Below are 5,237 nucleotides of genomic sequence, written 5' to 3' on the forward strand. Positions count from 1 at the left end.
GGTCGATCGGGGATCTGTGTAGCATTTGGGGTAGTATTCTTTTATTTTGGTTCTGTAGTTGGACCTTGAGTGTATTTGGATGAATGTAATGCTTTAATTCATGTATTGAGTGAAGTGGCGATTGTAAGCCAACTATGTATCTCTTATTCCCTTATTGTATTACATGGGTTGTTGTGAAGATTACCTCACTTGCGACATTGCTTTCAATGCGGTTATGCCTCTAAGTCATGCTTCGACATGTGGGAGATATAGCCGCATCGAGGGTGTTACAAGTTGGTAATCAGAGCCTTCCCCGACTTTAGGAGCCCCCTGCTTGATCGAATCGCTGGCCTTGTTGAGTCTAGAAAATGTTTTGAGTCATTTAGGAATTATATATATCGGAGAGTTAGGAATTCTTTTTACTCCTCAGTCCCTTCGTCGCTCTGGTGGGGCATCCTGACGTAGAGTTTCGACTCTTCTCTTCTCAAATTTCACTAAAAAAATTAGGATCACGCGGGTATCTTGGAATCGTTCCGATGGTTTTGTGACGAGAACATTGTTCTTGGTGCCTCCTGACATTTAGGGGTTGTGGCAGTGTCCCGGGGAGTTGAGCTCCGAGGTGTTGTCGTCACAATTTTATCGTTGGGATTCTGGAATACCTGAGTTTCGCCGACATCGAAAATCTCTTTTATGCAGTTGTTTGTGAGATAACCTCGACGCCACCCAGTACTGGGGCGGGAGTTCGGGAGTATTGCCATAACTCGTATAACGGATGCTTTTCGAAGGTTGAGGTAAATGATTTCCGAAGGTTTCTTAGTTATGTGTTGAAGGATGGATACAGCTGGATGTAGGATTTGTTAGTTTTGGGTGAGATATTATGCTTCCCCTGTATCCCCAACACCTGATTGCATAACCGGAAAAATTTCGGGAGTTTATAAGTGGGAATTCAAGTAGCTCTTAGGATATCTTTCCGACAGATGTATGATATGAAATTGGGGTTCGACATCTAGTGGTCCGCCTATCCACGGTTGGTTTTACAGTGGTCTCATTGTGTCTTAAAGAGTCCTTGGCTATGCCGACTCGGGGATGCTTCGTATGTCATGTGCACTGCCTTGTACATGATGGTGTTGTACGATCGAGCCCGTGTAGGCCCCACCACGAAAACTTCGGACGTAATCTCTATCATATGTTTGTTCTGGCTTATTCTGCAAGCCAATCCTTTGTTTTGTTTTGAGTTGTAGTATTCGAGTTGCTTCAATGTCAAGTGTTGATTCCATACCTTTTCCTAAGCGGTGTTCTCATACTCCGATGTGAATACTAATCCTTCTCGATCATCGAGTTGGTCATGTCAATCCTTTTTCAACCAGCGTGTTTTATCGTCAAGTGGATCCGTTCATTTTCAACATCCGCAAGATCAACTCAAAGTCTTCTCAACGTTATTTGTTTTATTCGTCCCAAGTTGTCTTTGTTTTCCCACCCTCCCACCCTTTTTCTTCAAGGACTCGGTTTCCTTATTCAACTATCCATTTTATTGATGGGAAGCCTCTCCATCCTTTTTCGTCAATGTTCTTATCCGGTGATTCTCATGAAGATGCTAAGGAAGCTACAAGTTCAATATTCTGCATTCTTTTTCTTCTCCGGTGGTTTCAATTCAAGCTTTGTCGATCATAAACTCTCCTCGGTTCAAATGCTTTCTCATGCCGGTGCACCTCTTGACCATTCATTTGTTCTGGAGTGCTGAAGATATCTCAGAAGATTCATGTTTCCACTCCGCATTCAGTTCAACCTATTTCGAGGTTGTTATCTCATTCAAGCCATTTAACTCAACCGGTGCATTCTCTCTTTTAAATCGTTCAACGGTGTTTCTTTTGAGTGGGCCCATAACCCACAGGTCTTTTCCCAGGATCTTACCTGACTCTTCTAATTTTTCCCGGAGTTACTCCCAAATTCTTTCCGAAGTTTGATGTAAGAATGATTCATCATCGGTCATATGTATTCCTCCAAGATTTTTCAAATTCTTTTCATCGTTGGCTCAACCTCTTCGCTTTTCGTTCTCCCGGAGTATCTCAACAATTCATGGTGGTGTTTCTCGTCGTCATTCTCGGATTTTGAAGACCGAAGCAGAGTTTTCTCTTAAATCTTTCTCCATTCTCTTAAATATTCGTGATTCTAGCTTGTTGTCATCCTCCCATAATTGTATTCGATTGTGAGAATTCTTTCACCCATCCGGAGCAATTCAGGAGTCTTTTCAGTTTGTGCCTCCGAAGGCCATCATTTCAGATTTATTCATTCTCAGCTTTCAGCTCTCGTTCTCCAAATCTTACCGGTGCTTCATTCAAGTATCCCCTAATCAGCTCGGGCTCTCTTCGTTCACTTGTATCTAAATCCCCTCAAGTATCTTCATTCGTTTCCCAAATTCTTCCTGGTGAATTGTGACTTTGCTATTTTCATTTTCAATTCTTACGGTAGTTCATTCAAGATCTCTCTTCCTTGGTTATCATATCAATTCATTCGTTGTTTTCAATCATATCGGTGGTTCGTTGGAGACCTTTCTCAAGTTTGTGCTATATCTCTTTTAATCTTTTCTACGAGAATAGGTAGTATGCCAAATCCAATGTTTGTCATCAATATAAATTGGTGGAGGATACGCATAACGTAATCCTTATTCTTGTTTCATCCAAGTGATTAATTCCTTATTCCGGAGGTTCATCTAAATTCTTGATTTCTGTTGTTCATCTTTTCTTTTCCCGGAGTTACAAGCTTTTCCGCATTATCTCGTCGCGAAGATTCATCTAAATCATCGCAAGGCTTCACATTGTGCTCTCTACTTCACTTCTTTTCGTTTGATCATTCCTTTGTTTACCGGAGTTCTTCATGAAGGTTCTACATGATGGTTCATCAAGGATTTAATTCCTTCTCGAAGTGCTCATCAAGATTCTTTTCTATGAAGCTCAAGTTTTCCTCATATTGTAATCCAGAGTGCAATTCTTTCTACCGTATCATTGGAGGTGGTATTATGTCATTCTTGAGAATTTGAGTTCATGTTTCATGATTCACAAGTTATCAAGAATGAGATATTTTAAATCCATCTATCTCATCATTTGAGTTACCTTGGGTTATATTCCACCTAAAGCCTTCCCTAAGGATTGTTGTTATTTGTGGTGCTTATAAATGATCCAAGTTCTTCGTCTATCCTCCCGGTGAAATAAGTTTCTCGTCTTCTTGTTCATATCAATCCAATCTTTTGTTTCCATTAGTGGCAGAATTTCACCTCATAGTTTTGAAATGTTCTGCATAAGCCCACTACAACCTTATTCTTTTCGTTGTTGGTTTTCAAACATCTCCGTTCGACCATTCTCCTAAGGATGCCTTTTCAAGCTCTTTTGTGGCAGAAGTTGGCTTTTTCTTCTCCATTCTTTTATTTCAATATTCTATTCTTTCTCCCAGAGGTCTAGTGATGTTGCTCTTCTCACTCCTCATCTCAGTTTGTCAAGACCATATTCTTTTCCTTCCTTATCCCATTTAACCGGAGAGTTGTGCTCTCTGCTCAAGTTCTTTTTCATCTTATCAAGTCTTCCATCTCTTTTCAATCGGAGTGCTGCCCGAATTTTTTCTTCCTTGTTCCTCTTTTCCAACGGAGTGTTTTCAACTTTGTTCATTTCCATTGTATTCTTTTCTCGAAATTGTTTAACCTCTCAAGGTTCTTGGTTTCACTCATTTGCCAAAGAAGCAACTTAGTTTTACCTCTTATCTTCCTCTTCCTTTTCCCTCCGGTGCCATCCTAGATCTCGGGACGAGATCCTCTCGTAGTGGTGGAGTGTTGTAACGCCCCAAGACCGGAGCTTCAGATGCCTTCCAGGGTTTCCGGGTTTCGTTGTGTGATTTGTTCGGTCCGTTGCATTTCATCTTTGCATCATGTGCATTGCATCATGTCATCATGCCTTCATTTTCTCAAAGCCAACTAAAACTCACTAAATAAATTGCATGGATCTTTGGTCCTTTTAAATCGAGGGAATTCACATGGTGATTCTCTTTATAACGTATCCTCCCGATATTAGGGAGCTATATTAAATATTGCATTTTTGGAATCACCCATGAACACACTTGCAAATAATCACATGTCTTTTCTTCTTCGAGTTTGCTCCTCAAACTTCGCCCATAAATTCTTTTATCTTTTTCCGGAGCTCCACTAAAAATCCGAATATTTTTGGACTCTTCACTACCTTGAACTTATTCAAACCATTTGAATCAAATTCAAATGGATTTGAATTTAGATCTCTCAATCATGGCCTTTTCTATTTTCCCGGAACAAGCACATTTTTGTGAGTCCGGAAAAATTATCTGCGTGTCCAACTTCTTCCCCTAACCCCCTCTTTCTTTTCTTTCTTAATCTCTGTTTTTTTTCTTTTAGTAAGGAGAGAGGAGCCAAGCCAGGCCTTTTCCCTCTCCACGGGGCCTGCCTCTAATGCCATCCACTGGCCCATCTACTTCCAGCCGGCCCACTCCCTCCCGAACCCTAGCGCCAGGGGAGGCCTCCCGTGCTCGATCCCTTGCGCCATCCTCCTCATTCCCTCGCGCCGCCAGAGGCCCGCACCCCAATCCCCATCTCCTCGATCCCCCTTGCTCTCTCCCTCACATTCTCTCTCGCACACGCAAGAGCCCCGTGCTCGATCCTGATCCCACAGCAACCGCTACTCCTTCCCGACGCCGCCGCCGGCGCCCCAAGTTTCCCCTCGTCCTCGACCCCCATCTCTCCCTCGACCCGGCTCGCCATCGACGCCCTTCGCACGGCCCCCTTCCTCTGTATCTCCTCCTTCCACGCCCAGACTGCAGCTGCTCTTCCCGTCGCTGCCACCCGGCCACCTCGACAAGCCACCGCCGTCGGCGACCGAACCAGCAGCAACCAGGCCGCAGGTTCAGCGCCTTGCCCCGCCTCCATTACCTCCTCGTCGCTGCTCCAGGGCCCTTCACCGTCAACGACCTGCACCAACACACTGCTGCTTCGACCTACACCACCAGGGCCTCCCTTCCCGTGCCCTTCTTTCTCCTCCATGTCCGCTTTTGCCGCTGCTGCTCTGTCGCCCTACGGACGCCTCTGCTCGTAGGTGCCGCGCCAGTGCCATGGTGCTCCGCCGCACCTTGTATCGTTGCCGTCGTCTCGAACCTCTCCTGCCGGCCACCAGGACCCGTCGCCCCTGCCTCGTTGCCTGCTTGCCTCGATGCCTCTCCTTGGACCCAGAGCATCACTGCCCTGCGTT

This window comes from Triticum urartu, chromosome 6A (genome assembly GCF_056163025.1).
Source record: "Triticum urartu cultivar PI428250 chromosome 6A, HENAU_Tu73, whole genome shotgun sequence".
Classification (NCBI taxonomy): Eukaryota; Viridiplantae; Streptophyta; class Magnoliopsida; order Poales; family Poaceae; genus Triticum; species Triticum urartu.